Source organism: Heptranchias perlo, chromosome 5, assembly GCF_035084215.1.
Source record: "Heptranchias perlo isolate sHepPer1 chromosome 5, sHepPer1.hap1, whole genome shotgun sequence".
In the NCBI taxonomy this organism is placed as follows: domain Eukaryota; kingdom Metazoa; phylum Chordata; class Chondrichthyes; order Hexanchiformes; family Hexanchidae; genus Heptranchias; species Heptranchias perlo.
In genome coordinates, this window is record NC_090329.1 from 42,799,741 (window position 1) to 42,817,083 (window position 17,343).

Here is a 17,343-nt window from a genome sequence, read left to right on the forward strand (position 1 = left end):
CACAAAGTTGTAAAATTACCCCTTATGAATCAAATCGAGACATTTTAACCCTGCATTCTTCACTGGTAAAACCACATGTGGAATATTGTGTGGTATTTTGTGCCCCCTATCGTCAAAAGGACATGAATGTGCTCAAGAGATTTTAAAGGATGATTCCGGAACTTTCAGGCCCTTAAGTTATGAAAAGAGACCTGCAGAGCTGAATGTGTTTTATCGAAGGAAAGACCATCAAGGATGCATTTGATCAGAAGGGAAACTTGAGCTGCGCCCTTTTGAAATAAAGGTGCCACTCCAATAAAAGCCAGAGAGAGTAGAAACAGCGGATCATCTTTAAATCTAAAACGCAGGCTCAATCAGTCAGACTACTTGTAGGTTAACTGTCTTAGACCAGTCTTAAAGTTGAGAACTGTTCTCGAGGCCGCAAAGGTGGTGTTTTGTTTCATGATTTTATCTGTTGCAAGCTTGCTGCAGCTGTTATATCTAGGCCAGTGCGATACCTACCTCAGCAACACTGAGCTAGCTTAATAGAGATGGACCAAACTCTTGATTACTGACAACTGTGGTTATAGTGCACACAAGTAGTACAGGGGTGAGCACAAAAAGTGGCGTGTTCTCATGTGGAATTAACATTTTGTTGCCTCAATTGGTTTTCTAATTGTATTGACAGGGTGGAGACCTGTCTACTCATTTTAATGAAACAGAAGATGTAAGAACATGTAAGATGCAGCACATCTGCTTCACACAACTGGGATTGATTTATTTGTTATGGTGTACAAAGGGGTGCAGGAGACTGGTGCTGCAGAAAATGGAGGTTAAGTATTGCAGTTGCCAGCTTTACTTGTGATGCCGCAGCTGGTCTCCTGTTTTAATTTATCCACTGGGACACTGTCCACAACATAACAAGTACAGTATTCAACTTCCACTCTGCAATGTCAGTCTTCAACTTCACTTTATCGAATGCAAGTCTTCTGCTGCACTTTGTACTTACTTTTAGGACACCTCCCTTAATTTGACCCCAAATGGTATACATGCCTCATACATGATTATAAGTGATAGCTTTAGTACTGTAACAATGGGTTTCATTTTAGTGTCACAGTGTGCGAGCTGAAAACATTTTCTTAAAAATTGCCCACATCAGGCTTGAAATTCACCTAGATTTGCCTGCAATACAGCTCTCTATTCTACTTACTTTAGTAATTACAACCACACCCGACGGTGATACTCAATCAAAACACACACACAAACCTTTTTGTTGCAGCAATTCATTTAACTATAGTCTCTTCATTATTTTGTCGTAGTTGCTATATTTAGCATTGTTCAATTTTTCAATTTTACAGATAATGCAGCCAATATGGGTCAAAATAGTTTAGGTATAAAAAATGAGCAAGTTGAAAACTTAATAGAATTCTATAGAGGCGATCAGTTAACCATAATGAATGCAATAAGCAAGCAGCAGAGATGAAGAAGATATAGTTGGACAGCAGTAGATGACAATGCAATGAACTAGATTGATTATATGCTAACAGAAAAGATGGAAGAGCAGTGTCAACAATATTCATACATATCCGGGGATAGGGTGCATAGTGATCACAACCTTCTAAGGTGTAAATTGAAGATAAATCTTTCATTTTGTATGCCTGCTGATTTCATTGTGGGCAGGTTTCACAGTGGAAAAAGCCCCAGGTGGGGTGCATTACCCTGAGTACAGCTTGGTGAAATACTGTTCTAATCAAATACTTCAAGTAATGTGTCCCACCAGGAATTGGTTTTACTAGGAAACCTGCTTTCACTGAAGTCAGCATGCAAGCAGAGTAAAAACAAATAGGCATCACCCATACAGGCAAAAAAATTATATAACTTTGATTTCTCCATAATGCAGCAGTGCACAGTTCAGAATATTGCATAGAAAACTTGTCATTGAAATTAATCATCACTCTTTAAAATAAAATTGAACTGTAATATTGTAAGAAGTACGATTTCTTGACCAAATCATAATCATGGATCCCATCATTCAAAGCTTCAGGTGCTTGGATAAAAAGCGATGCTGTGGGAAGTGCAGACCCATTGGGCCCGATGTTAGCAGGGCTGTGGGTTCTCGGCGGGGGGGGGGGGGGGGCTATCGGGCGCGTGGGTAACCCGCCCGGTGAAATTAGTCAGTTTCCCGCGCGATTGTAGCATCCAATCCACTAATTGGAGCCACTTACCTGCTCCTCCGGTTTCCCACTGCTGATCTGCGCGTCGGGCGGACTGCGCATGTGCAGTAAGATCTGTCAGCTGGAGGAGCTCTATTTAAAGGGGCAGTCCTCCACTGACAGATGCTGCAACAAATAGCTAAAATTACAGCATGGAGCAGCCCAGGGGGAAGGCTGCTCCCAGTTTTATGATGCCTCACTCCAGGTATCAATACATGGGGTGAGGAGGAGGGGGAGGACAGAGATCCTCATCCCGGCGTGCGGGAGGAAGCGGCCTGCCTCTGTCACCAGGAAGGCCTGGCTCGAGGTGGCAGAGGAGGTCACCAGCGCAACCAACATATCGCCCACCTGCATACAGTGCAGGAGGCGCTCCAATGACCTCAGTAGGTCAGCCAAAGTGAGTACATGTAGTCTTTCCCCTACACTCCATCTGCCACATCACTGCCCCCACCCCACTGCCAACACAACTCTGTCACATCACCCCTCATACCCACTCAAACCTCATCCTCATCTTACCTGCACTTACTCACCTCGCCAGTACTCATCCCGCCACTACCACTCAACCCAATCCTCATACAATCTCATGGCTCTCTCTCATACTCACCCTCTCATGCATCTCTGTCACGGCCAGCCTCACTCAACCTGCCACCACCTGTGCTGCAGCCACAGGACATGCATATCACATATGTGCAGTAGGCAGCGTAAGGCAAACGTGTCGTGAGTATGAAGGGGATGCACAAGGTTGTCTGAGGGTTTGTCATGGGTGTTACTTATATTGAATTGCTGACCAACTCACATTACATATTACATTGGCACCACTACTGCCATGTCTTCGCGAATCCTGTCTGGTTTGTGCAATAATGCCCGCTCCTGAGGATCACTATGAGGACCCACAACTGATGCCACCCATTGTGTCACTGCAGAGTGGGTGTAGGTGTATTTGCAGGGCTCTTCTGCGCAGACAACTGGGAGACATCGGCGATGTGCCCGGTTGCACCCTGGAAGGATGCGGAGAAGTTGTTGAGGGCAGTGGTGACTTTGACAGCGACAGGTAAGAAGATGGTGCTCGGGCCAGCCAGGAGCAGCTCGGCATGAAAGAGGCTGCAGATGTCCACGACTACATGTCGAGTGACTCTGAGCTTCCATGTGCACTGCTGCTCAGAGAGGTTCAGGAGGCTGAGCCTCGGTCTGTGGACCCTATGGCGAGGGTAGTGCCCTCTGCGACGCATCTCTCTCTGCGGTAGCCCTCCCTCTTGCTGTGCAGGTGGATGTGTCACAGCACTCTGTTGTGGAGCTCCACGTGTCAGAGGTGGACGGCATGGATGGCGAGGCTGGTGAGGCTGGTAATGCTGTTCGCCCTCCGAGGAGGTCATGACTGCAGATACGGCGGCCCCCATCCACAAGATGTACATCTGAGGGGGCCCGCAAGGTTGGTACATGTCTCTGGACCCCGGGGTAAGTGTGCAGGTTGGTGACTTTGACTGTCAGGAGGAGGGTGGTGGAGGCCAAACTTTGTCCCAAGTGACAGAGTGGCCTCCTGCAATGGGTGAGAGTCTCCCCCACCCCACCTGTCAAATGGACCTTTGCAGCTGCCACAGGCTGACAGCTGCAACACGTCCATTTGACCTGGGAGTGTTTCCCCCAGTGTGGGAAACAGTCCCACTTTGTTCTAAAATCCCGCATAATCCCTTAATCAGGTCAGTTAATGACCTGAAATACCTAAATAAATACCTTCAAGTGGCATCCCGCTGGCTTTAATTGCCTGCGGGATTCCCACCAGCGGGGGCTGCGCGCGCACGCCGGCGCGTCAGCGGGGAACCCGGAAGTGCGCGGGTTCGGGGCGGGCTCCGGTACCGCGCCGGGATTCTCCGATTTTCGGAGCCCCCCCCCGCCAGGAACGCACCTGGTAGTGGGTGCTAAAATAGAGCCCAATGTCTGTAAGACAAAGGGAGCCAACATTTCACAGGAAATGATAAGTCTGACATTAGGCAAAGTGATTGGGAAGATTGCAGAGACAACAGAAGTGTGAAACAGACACATTGAAGACCAATTGTCAGAAACAGATAACAGAAGTCCCAAGTCATAATCAAAGTCTCAGAACACTGACACAGGCTAATCCTGTTATGTTAATTGCAGGATCTTTCTTTTGATAATTAGGTAACCTTTGTGATTGGCATACACAGGATGAGGCATCTTAAATGTCTGCATCCGAACAACCTCAATTAAGATTGTGGACATATCTATTCAGAAAGATAAAAGAATGTCCCTCCCCCATAAGCTAGATAGAATTGACAACAGTTAACGTCATAGAAAAGGTGGGATAGAAAATAAAAACAGGGAGGTATTGCTGCAGTTATATAATTGTAAACAATTTTACAACACCAAGTTATAGTCTAGCAATTTTATTTTAAATTCACAAGCTTTCGGAGGCTTCCTCCTTCGTCAGGTGAACGATGTGATGCCACTTTTTCACATCGTTCACCTGACGAAGGAGGAAGCCTCCGAAAGCTTGTGAATTTAAAATAAAATTGCTGGACTATAACTTGGTGTTGTAAAATTGTTTACAATTGTCAACCCCAGTCCATCACCGGCATCTCCACATCATGGCAGTTATATAAGGTATTGGTGAGACCGCACCTGGAATACTGCATACAGTTTTGGTGTCCATACTTAAGAAAAGACATACTTGCTCTCGAGGCAGTACAAAGAAGGCTCACTCGGTTAATCCCGGGGATGAGGGGGCGGACATATGAGGAGAGGTTGAGTAGATTGGGACTCTACTCATTGGAGTTCAGAAGAATGAGAGGCGATCTTATTGAAACATATAAGATTGTGAAGGGGCTTGATCGGGTGGATGCGGTAAGGATGTTCCCAAGGATGGGTGAAACTAGAACAAGGGGGCATAATCTTAGAATAAGGGGCTGCTCTTTCAAAACTGAGATGAGGAGAAACTTCTTCACTCAGAGGGTAGTAGGTCTGTGGAATTTGCTGCCCCAGGAAGCTGTGGAAGCTACATCATTAAATAAATTTAAAACAGAAATAGACAGTTTCCTAGAAGTAAAGGGAATTAGGGGTTACGGGGAGCGGGCAGGAAATTGGACATGAATTTAGATTTGAAGTTAGGATCAGATCAGCCATGATCTTATTGAATGGCGGAGCAGGCTCGAGGGGCCGATTGGCCTACTCCTGCTCCTATTTCTTATGTTCTTATGTTCTTATGTCTGGCAAATAGTTAACACCATAGAATGGATATCCGAAAGATGTCTGGAACACCCTTGGGGAAAGATGACATCATAGGGCTAATGTTGCTAAACTACTAGAAGCAAATAAGCTTCAGAAAGATATAAGAACTGGGGCATTGCCCTACTAAAAGCTAGAAGCAGCTTCTCAAGATGGCAGAGGTCCACACATCCTACGAACCAGGTCTAATCAGCTTGACATCTCTTCGGGACAAACAGGTTGTACAAAACTTGTTTATTTGATTTAACTGTATTAGAACGTTAAATAAATACTTGTTGTTTGGTATAACTGCATTACAACGTTGTTCTTGAGTCTATAATAAAGCTTGCATGTACGGCCACACTCAGGCCCAAATCATTCTGGAAGTTATTATTAAGAAGGATTAACAACCCTTGGTAGCATTAATAATAACATATTTCCAACAAATATTAATTCACAGGCAATTGAAAAGCCACAGCAATGTTTCATTTCTGACCTTCACAAAAGCTAACAATTAAAAGTTACTTTAAAAGTTCAATTTCATATAGAAACATTAATCTCCAAAGGCTTTCAAAGCATTCAATCATTTTTTCCCTTTTTGACTTCCTCCTATCTGTATCGTTATTCTCCACTACACACAGCAGCTGCATTCTTTATTACTCCCATTGACTTTCCACTCAGACATCCCTGAGACACGATGCTGCAGCTGTGACAGTAGAATAGTCTATAATGATACAAAGATCTTTGTAAAGTGTCACAATTGTTAGAGATTCGAAAGCTGAAGTCTAAAGAGTTAGTTTCGAGCAGTAGATTGGGACAGATGGAGACTGTTGAAGCGGATTAGCAGTAAACTCATAGGTAGAATAGCTGCAAAGTGTGAAATAAGATTGGAGGCATAGGATATAGAGGCCTTATATTACTGTCCTGAAAGAGCCAAGTAAGTTAAATATTGACCAATCTTAGTACAGATTTGGCAACTATTACTTGTATCTTCACAGGGATTAGGTATAAGGATGCAATGTTAATATTTATATATTAGTTGAAAATGTATAAGAAACAATAATGACGGTGTTTATAAAGCACTATAATAAAGAAATACTTTGAAGAGATTTGGAGCACTGTGACCTGTCCTAAATGAGCTGACAGCAGCAGCTCAGATCTAAATTATGCATGGGTAATTCTTAAATGAGCCTTACTTGTTAGTGGTCTTTCATATTCTTAGCATTTCCTGTGTTCCTACTTAGAAAATGCTTCATAATAGCACATGAAATTTCAGAATAAGAACGAATCCTTTGCCTTGTAGGCCAATTCCTTCTAGCACCATGTACCATTTATCCTATCATGGACCCTACCAGGCCCATACACTGAAGGAGGTGATTGACAATCGGTACAGCCTCCAATAACATAAAGCTCCATGAGATCCCTCCCTGACCCCTGAAGGTAATCAGGTGAAACGTTAGGTTATTAATGCAACCTTATAACCTATTAATCCACAGTGAGTTAATAATGCAGGGCGTTTGATCCTTCTGGGATTGCCATAGTAAGATAATTGGAGAGCCTACAAGAAAAAAATAAATGACTTCCCTCCCAATATTGACGGACACCTAGATAAAGGTAATACTTAATGGTAAGTACAAATCAGTTTATGGAGTGTGGAAGACAGGAGGCCAGCCAGCAGAGCATTGGAAGCAGACATCAGCCCAGCTACACACCTCAGAGGTTTTTACTGATTAGAAGAGGAAGCACAGGGTGAGTCGTTTCTCATGAAAAAGTGTTGACTGCTGCTGGACACAAGCCTAGCAATGGCTATGATCTCTGTTGAGTCACTTTATGGTCTGACCTCATGGGACCAGTTAAAAGTTCCAGCAACTTCATCTTCAGTTTCTGTTACAGTGTAATAATCTTCTGTAGCACTCCTGTGGCAACAGAATTTTGCTGTCTGGTGATATAGAAAATTTGATCTCCATCCTGATTTACAGAAGGTTCCAATTTGGTAGGTTTTGCTGAAACCATAAAATTGTAACAGCAGGAGTAGCATCCAATGCTAATAAAGTATCAAAATCATTTAGCACTTATTGTACTACAGACATTCACCCTAGTGAAGAATGTGTTACCTAAACTGCTAATTGGAAAGGTTCCAAGTCACAGTTTAGCACAGCCAGCACTATACATAGGATGGTCTTTAACAATTCACTCTATTATATTACCATTAATAAATAAATGGGTTTGTTGAAAGTTTCCTACTGTACTGACTTAAAACAGTAGCAATATGTGGTTCAGTAAGACAACATTCAGAATGTTGGTTATACAAATGTCAAAAAATGTTACAATGGTCAACAGAATTCAAACAGTATACCTACAACATGTACAGGGCCCGCGGGGTCTACAGGAGGGCGACCTTATCAGTTTTTATGTATGTTGCTCAACGACAGTCTGCATAGCACAGAATTGGTAGCAATTGCAAAGGCCCTGTTTGCATCATGATCTGCAACGAGGCAGGTGATTGGTGCCAACTTTTAACTGGTCCAATGAGGTCAGACCATAAAGTGATAACAGAGATCATAGCCATCGCTAGGCTTGTGTCCAGCAGCAGTCAGCACGTTTTTCATGAGAAGCGACTCACCCTGTGCTTCCTCTTCTAATCAGTAAAAGCCTCTGAGGTAAGTAGCTGGGCTGGTATCTGCTCCCAATGCTCTCCTGGCCGGCCTTCTGTCTTCCACCCTCTATAAACTTGAGCTCATCCACAACTCTACTGCCTGTCTCCTAACTTGTGCCAAGTCCCGTTCACCCGTGCTTCAGCTGCCTAGGTCCTAAGCTCTGGAATTCCCTCCCTAAACCTCTCTGCCTCTACCTCTCTCTTCCTTTTAATATGCTCCTTAAAACCTACCTCTTTGGCCAAGTCACCTGTCCTGATATCTCCTTATGTGGCTAGGTGTCAGATTTTGTTTGAAAATCACTCCTGTGAAGCACCTTGGAATGTTTTACTACATTGAAGGCGCTATATAAATGCAAGTTGTTGCTTCCAGTATTGATGATGCTGAGGGCTGATCAGAAGCTTGTTGTTGAGAAATATAACCATCGATGCTCTTGCAATTCTGACATAGCTGTAACCAGAAGAAAAGGACATGTTAAGTACAGTATTAAGTGGCAGCCTTGGCTCAGTGATCGCATGCTTTCTTCTGAAGCATAAAGTCATGGGTTTAAGTCGTGTTTCAGAGACATGAACACATAATCTAGGCTGGTACTTCAGTGCAGTACTGAAGGAGTGTTGTACAGTCTGAGGTGCTGTCTTTTGGATGAGACATTAAACCAATGCCTACTTTTTCAGCTGGATGCAAAAATCCAATGGCATTATCTGAAGAAAAGCAGTCGTTGTTTTGCACAGATAAAGTGAGCAGGTTCCTTTCCTCCAGTTTATGCACACTGTGTATGAATACTGGCACAGTCTCACTGGGGCATCGAGGGCTGTTCAGTAGTCTTATGCTAAAGTTGTTAGTGGTTTCAAGAAAAATCACTTTCTTGGCAACTGGCACAGAAGGAGATGACGGTGCAGAGTGCAACTGTAGCCAATCAGTGGTTGAATGCCACCTGCACAACCTGATTTCGGATGGCCCTTGCAGCAGCCCGGGATGATGCCTCTGAATGTTCATCCTCCTGAATTGCTGGGACCTGCAGGTTCCTTTCCGTGGGCAGAACTGGCTCCTCATTATCAAAGCTGAGTTGATGGCTTTCCTTCAATGCAAAATTTTGCAGAGCGCAGCATGTGATGAGGATCTTTCACAACCCTAGGCATGTACTGCAGTTCTCCACCGGATCTGTCCAGGCACCAAAATCTGTTCTTTAGCAGTCCTATGGTCTTCTCCACCACAAGTCATGTTGCTGTGTGGGCTTGGTTGTATGCATCATGTGCCTGCGTGCTAGGTTGCCACAGTGGAGTCATGAGCTACGGCTGTTTGGGGTATGTTGTGTCTCCAAGAAGCCATCTTTGGACATAGTTGTCCTCGTGGAAGAGGTCAGTGAGTGTAGAGTGGCTCAGAATGAAAGCATTATGGCAGCTGCCAGCATACTTGGCATTCACATGCAGGATCTTTCAGTTGGCATCGCAAACAATCACATCATTCAGTGAATGGAAGCCCTTCCTGTTAATGAATTTCAGAGGACTGTCTTTCCACACCTTCAGTGCCATGTGTCTGCCATCTATAGCTACCTGCACCCTGAAGAATCCAGAAATTTGGTAGAATTCTATCCGTCTGCTGCCTGGGTGTGGTGCCAAAGTAGATGAACTCTGCAGCTCTGCTGAAAATCATGCCCGGGGCCTGTCGAATGGCTGTCCTGACTGCTCCCTGACTGATGTTGCACAGATACTCTGTGGCACCTTGAAAGGATCTGATGCCAAAAAATTCAAGACCGTGGTCACTTTTATTGCCCTAGACAGAGCTGTTCTGGCGTTGGATCGAGGCTGAAGATCTTTGCGAAGAAGGTTGCAGAGATGCGCAATGGCATCCTTAGACAATAGCAATCTTCGAACTCAGAGAGACTTATGCTGCCTATAGACATGAATCAAGGCTAGTACCTGGTGGGCTGGCATCCTCTGCCATGTTGCCTTCTTCTCCTCAGATACATGCGCTGCTTTTGCTCCTCCTCCTCCATAATGGTGGCATGAAGAGAGACACCTGCTCCAAAATCATTCCAAGGATGGGGGAGGCCGGGAGTTGAGGGTCAGAAAATGTAATGGTGGGATGAGATTGTAGAATTGTAGGGGGGGCGGGGGCAATGAAGTGAAAGTCTCATCGAGCGCAATCGTGGAAATAAAATGGGTTGAGAAAAGGTTTGTGAAGCCAGTAATCAGCAAAGAAAGTTTGGGGACTCTTCAAAGCTCCCAACTCCTCACTACCATTTGTAGTAGGTAACTGAGGGAACAGATGTGCCTGGTTTATGTGGTCTAATTTACCCAAAATGCAGAAGTACCATTAAAGCAGGAAATTCTCATGCACAGCACCACCAGGTGTTTGGTGCTGCTATGCAAATGAGTCCCACTGTGTTTGAACGGGCAGATTCTCAAAATTCTACTAAAAGTATGGAGGAAATGTGGCATAATGCACTGAAAAGATTCTCTTCCATCTTTTTGGCATAACTACAGCATTACTGCCAAAGATCGTGAGGAATTTCAGTCCCGTGATTTATCTGAATGTTAAGTACCTTGGCTATAGAAGATTGGAGAGCTGACTAAATGCACCGCAGTTGTGTGAACAACGTCCGTCTTCAGTTTTTCTGACCTGTGTCTTTCTGGGTTATCCTTTTTTGTGATCTGTTCTAGTTCTCAACAATCATCATTACGTCCTTTTGTGATATAATTCCACCAGTTTACTGCATCATTTGAGGTTAAATATATTAAGGTACTCAAGGCAACACAACTGACATCTGTAGCTTCTTTTAATTGACATGAATAGTTTCTTCTATATAGGGCAGCCAATGTTTATTCATAATCAAGTTTATTGCTTGTCTTGAAATTTTTTGTGAGAGCAGATACATTTTTCCAGATATTGTTTGGTTTTTCCAGGAATCTGACCTCGGTCCTTGGCCATTGTGATGGTCACCCATGTCTTCTTTATCCTTTGATTGTTGATGGGTTGCCCCTCTGCGCTGCAGAGGGCACTTCTCCACAACCTCATATTATCTGCTGGGAGACGCAAATCTTCATTTGCTGAATTGGGGTTTCCTCTATTTGTGCTATCCCTCCATTTTGACCAGAAATTGCTTACTTCACGTCTGGACTGGCTCACAGTACACCATATATATCAGTTTAGTGAATGTTTATCTGGCTGAGTAGCATTATTGCTGTGCCTTTGAATTAGTTAACCAATTGTACATCAGCTGTAATGCACCCTAACTTCCAAAAAGCATAAAGGGTAAGTTGTGCATCCCTGACATTGTGTTAAAAAAGGGGCAAAAAGCTTTTCTCCCGTTAGGTGTGTTATCAGTGCATTAAGGGGAATTTCACCTAAATATTAGCCAGTGGACTACTTGCCCATGGTGGCCTTAGTAGCTGAGCCAGATCCTGCCCTCCCCAGTGTCTGCACATTAACTTTTCAGCAACTATTGCTGGACAGCGATCAGGAGTAGTTACCTTGGATGATTTTTTTTTCACTCCTCTAAAATGGGAATACCTCTGAATGTAGTGCCTCATCACTGCTCCAGTTGGAAGCTGTTAAATCAGTGCTAACCAGGCTTCAAACGTGGTACCTTCCTGGTCTTTACTGTTCAGTACTTTATTACATGATGTATTTATGTTCTGAGTCATTGGGGGAATCCCATTTTCTATTTCTTTTTATGATATACAGTACTGAAAAGGAGATGTGGGAAATGCTATGCAGCAGTTAAGATGCTACTCCATGGGCAGCTGAACCAGACACATAGAAACAAAGGTAAATTCAGTCTTTTATGTTCCTAACGGTGAGCCTTTCATGACAGGAGCTCAGATCTGAGACAGGGCTACAAGACTGTAACGGCGATTCTCCCACCCGCTCTTCCACTGGGTACACAGGATTACTGAACAAACTCTCAAATCTCTTGAGATTCATAAATAATTCATAAACTTTGGGAGTCCCATGGGCTGACAAGTTAGATGAAAATTAGTAAAAGATAATCATAACTAATTTTAAATTTCAGGAATCCATTGAGATAGACAGATTTCTGGACTCAAGGGGAATCAAGAGATATGGGGACCGGGCAGGAAAGTGGAATTGAGGTCGAGGATCAGCCATGATCTGATTGAATGGTGGAACAGGCTCAAGGGTCCATGTGGCCTACTCCTGCTCCTATTTCTTATGTTCTTAGTGACAATCAGTCAAATCTGGCCAGGATAATAGAATGATATAGGAAGCAGTGAAGACTTCCTTGGGTGGTTTAGTAAGGTCCTCGGATATCCATATGTAATAAATGTTTGTACAGTATAGATTGTAATTGTAACATAAGAGAATGGTAGATTATAAAATGCATGAGTTTGTTGCACAGATACTGTGACAACTGCTGACTTCTCTCTCTGTGTTCGGCCAAGTAACTCAGTCATCTGTGTAATACAACAAGAGATAAAAATTTCAATAAATCTGTTTATGAACAGCTTACAAGAACAAGAAAATAACTTACACAGAACATTTACTGACATTTTGTGCACTCATTTTATTCTGACCCAAGCTGGTTTATGGGTCATTTAACAGTCTGATTAGATTTTGCTATTTCCTGTTATTGGATAAGTAAGACCTGTTAAGACAGCACTCATTTCTGATAAAGGCTCTACCTGAAATGTTAACGTGTCTTTTCTCTTTTCAAATGCTGATGCATTTGCTGTGGATTTCCACCATTTACTTAAGATATCTAGCATTTGCAGTTTTTCTTTTTATAATTGTAAACAATTTTACAACACCAAGTTATAGTCCAACAATTTTTATTTGAAATCTACAAGCTTTCGGAGGCTTCCTCCTTCGTCAGGTAAATCTTTCTTTTTATATGCAGAGTTCTCACATTCTTTTCCTCCTCTGCCCTCTAACCATAGTGAGATTTTTTATAGACTCAATGGTTTCATTAATATGAATAAAATCACGATGGATCAAAGGACTTGACAAATGTATCATTAATTTCTCAAAAACTAATGAAGCATTGGAGTTATTTCTTAATACCTAAAACTTATGAATGAACAATAACATTTCCTGTGCCATTTACAAAAAAAGAAATGACTTAGTGGGTAACAGGACTACCCTGTATGCTACTAAGCCATTTAAACCAAAGAGATCCTGGGTTTAATCTCTGAACTGTGCTGAGTTACGCAATTGCAAGCTTAGGGGCCCTTCACTAAGGAATCGAAAAATTCCTGCTCCTGATTGTCATCTAATGACCTCTGCTAGTTAGTGCAGGCTTATGATCGTTGGGTGATCACAAGATCAGGCTCAATTGTGATGGTTCCCACAATTGAATAGCTTGCTGGTAATCGCTGTGTAGGGTAACCCATGAAGAATGACCAATTGGATGAAGTGCTATAGGACTGCTGGCACCTAAGGAATCCCCATAACCAAACACGAGTCAATCCTTCAAGATAGGAGAGGAGAAAATTGGAAACGAAAAACAAAACTAATTAGAATGTTTGTCCAGCTTTAACTTCCTCACCACTGTTGTAGAATCCGAGACAAACTTCTTTCATGCACAACTTTTGGAATGATTGCTGAAAATTTATTTTAGACTGGGTCACAGAATTAACTCCATCCACTTTCTACTGAACCATAATATTGGCTGTTCTGGATTTTGTCATCTCATCAGTATAAAAATCTGACACATTTACATATGAAGTTGAGTCTCTGGAACTAAGCAAATGATGCAATTTAGTATGACTTAGTGTGCTGGTGGTAGTTTGCATAGAAGATCAGGTGAGCTTCCTAACAGGCACGCAATCCTTCCTGCCTGATCTTGCTCAATGCATTGCACCCAAGTAATCCATTACACCCCTGACGTGGAGATGCCGGTGATGGACTGGGGTTGACAATTGTAAACAATTTTACAACACCAAGTTATAGTCCAGCAATTTTATTTGAAATTCACAAGCTTTCGGAGGCTTCCTCCTTCCACATTCACCTGAGGAAGGAGGAAGCCTCCGAAAGCTTGTGAATTTCAAATAAAATTGCTGGACTATAACTTGGTGTTGTAAAATTGTTTACATTACACCCCTGTGCAGGAACAGGAAAATGTGCCTTGTAAAATGGTACACAAGAAATGACACAGGAAGCCACATTTCAACAAGTTGGAACTTTGTACACCTGTTATCAAATACAGAAAAAATGTTTTACTAAAGAGCAAATCCGAACCAGCCAATCCACATGGCATGTTAAGACATGGACCAGCATCATTAAAAGGGTAAGTCATTACTCCAGACTACAGAAGAGAGTCAGAGGCCTTAAATGTTGTGAACGATATCAATTGTAATACAACAGAATGGTCACAATCAACCCATCCAGCTACAAAGGGTCATCAGGAAAACCAGTTTCAAGGGCAAAGAAAATTATTGTGCATAGTCCAACTAAGGCCATAACAACACAAGCTCCTCCTTTGAAGCTGATCTGGAATCCGAATAATTGCCATGTCATTATCAGTCTGGGTACATTTTACAATTTAGTTCTAATTTGAAAATCATGTGAGATACAAATCAGATGCACTGACCTACATGCTTGAATTTACAATGTATGCTTCTGTCATGCAAAGTTCTGTGCCAAGTGTGCTAAATTGAAAATTTTTCCCAGAATAGTCTAATTGCGTAACCTGCCTCATAAATACTGTAGCTATAAGAGCAGGTCAGAGGCTGGGTATTCTGCAACGAGTCACTCACCTCCTGACTCCCCAAAACCTTTCCGCCATTTGCAAGGCACAAGTCAGGAGTGTGATGGAATACTCTCCACTTGCCTGGGTGAGTGCAGCTCCAACAGCACTCAAGAAGCTCGATACCATCCAGGACAAAGCTGCCCGCTTGATTGGCACCCCATCAACCACCCTAAACATTCACTCCCTTCACCACCGGTGCAGCATGGCTGCAGTGTGTACAATCTACAGGATGCACTGCAGCAACTCGCCAAGGCTTCTTCGACAGCACCTCCCAAATCCACGATCTCTACCACCCAGAAGGACAAGAGCAGCAGGCACATAGGAACAACACCACCTGCACGTTCCCCTCCAAGTCACACACCATCCCGACTTGGAAATATATCGTCGCTCCTTCATCGTCGCTGGGTCAAAATCCTGGAACTCCTTATCTAACACCAGTGTGGAAGAACCTTCACCACATGGACTGCAGTGGTTCAAGAAGGCAGCTCACCACCACCTTCTCAAGGGCAATTAGAGATGGGCAATAAATGCTGGCCTTGCCAGTGACACCCACATCCCATGAATGATTAAAAAAAAGATGCTCTCGATATCAATTGCTGAGTCAATGCAAGCAACTATGACAATTCCTACAGACAATGAAGATATCATGGACACAGACATTGTTGTCACTCAACAAGTAGAAGGACCACTGTAAACTGCCAGAGAATCTGCATCTAGATGGACTGTGCTGCTGAGAAGGACACATTACCTTTGCCTACATTTTTTATAATCATGCTTCCATAACAAATGTCAAACAGTCACATAAGTTACACCAGGGGACACTTCAGGCTTTTCTACACCCTCATTTCACATGCAGCATATGGTGATGGAAGGAGTGGCAATTGCCTTGCAGGGGCCCTGTGCAAGGTTCAGTTTGGAGGCCGTATGCTTTACTAGACATACTTATCACTGGTGCACTCAAGCCCCCTAACTGGCTCGGGGCCCCGTGTAATTGCACAGGTTGGACTGTCCTAACCCTGCCCCTGGGTGAAGATGAACACTTGCAACACGATGTTCATGCCATTGTACAGTCTGGGGACAGGTCTTTGTTACAATAGTTTACCACAGTTTAAAAGCATTAAGGTGGTTTTTACATTATTCAATTGGCCAAATTTGTTTTTTGGTCTGTCTTAACCTAACCTTTTTGGTGTTCCTTTTTTGTTAAGGGGATCAAACAGTGTTATTTGCAGCCATTTTATTTCTCTTTTATTCTCCTCTCCTGAAGGTAGAGTCTCATGCATAAACTAGGATTATATTCCCTTGAGTTCAGAAGGTTGAAGGGTGATCTAATTGATGTGTTTATAATGATAAAATAATCCTATAGAGTGGATACAAAGAATCTATTTCCTCTGGTGGAGAAATCCAGAACAAGGGGGCACAATCTTAAAATTAGTGCAAAGCCATTCAGCAGTAAAGTATTCTACAGACATATAAATACCAAAAAGGAAAATTAGGATAGGGATAGGGCCACTAAGGGATACACGCGATAAACTCACAGGCAATGACAGCGAAATGGCAGAAATATTAAATAATTACTTTGCGTCACTATTTATTAGGGAGACTAATATGGTGGGCATGACATTAGAAGAAGAGATCAAAAATGTTGTAAAGGCATTTTTTCACTGTTAGATAAGGATATCAAGGGATATGTATCAAAAGCAGCTAAGTGGAGTTGAGGTACAGATCAGCCATGATCTAATTGAATGGCGGAACAGTCTCGAGGAGCTCAGTGGCCCACTCCTGTTCCTATGCTAAAGTATGTTTTTATCAGGGTCAACAATCTTTCCCAAGTGGATATTTTTAAGGTTTAAACCCACAGTGAGTGCCAACAGACAACAGACATGGAGGAGGAAACTGGCACAACAGCCATAACTGGAAAGTTTATATGTGCACACGAACATTCCAGTAGAGGTCACTGGTTAACAATCATTATTAGGAACCCTGCCTGATTTCTCACTTCCAATTCCTAGGGTCACTGAGGCCATATGTAGGACTTCCACTGTTCCCCAGATGTGATCAGTTAACTCAGCACAGACAAAGTTTGAATGTGGGACCTTCTTGATTTGTATTCCTCAGTTCATGCCAGGTCCTTTTTATATGATCCAGTCTGCTGTCTCCACTCTGGCATCAGTAGATGATCTTTCAGTCATTATAACTCTGCCATTTCTAATTCTCTTCCAAAACCATTTCACCTCTTTCTCTCTCCCTGGCAAAAGCCTCCTAAACACCTATAACTTCAACCATGCCTTTTGCCTCTTCCTTAATTCCACCTATCACTCTTGTAAAGTGCCTTGCGACATTCTTTTACATGAGAAATATTATAAGAATATAAATTGATGTTTATAAATTATTGAATTAATGGGGATAATTATAAGCTAACTCGCCAGGCAAGAAACCTGTGGAATTGGTTGGAACGGCGGTTTTACATTCTATTCAATATTAGTCTCCATTGACAATGGGGAGTAGAATCGGGCGGGGTGTAAAACAAGCATTGCACATGATCCCGTCAGTTTTCCAAAAGTTGGGTTAG

General features: G+C 42.9%; 1 pseudogene; it reads right to left on the reverse strand.

Moving 5' to 3' along the window:
- Positions 1 to 8,981: 8,981 nt before the first annotated feature.
- On the reverse strand, positions 8,982 to 10,061 carry LOC137322148 (putative nuclease HARBI1; annotated as a pseudogene).
- Positions 10,062 to 17,343: the final 7,282 nt, after the last annotated feature.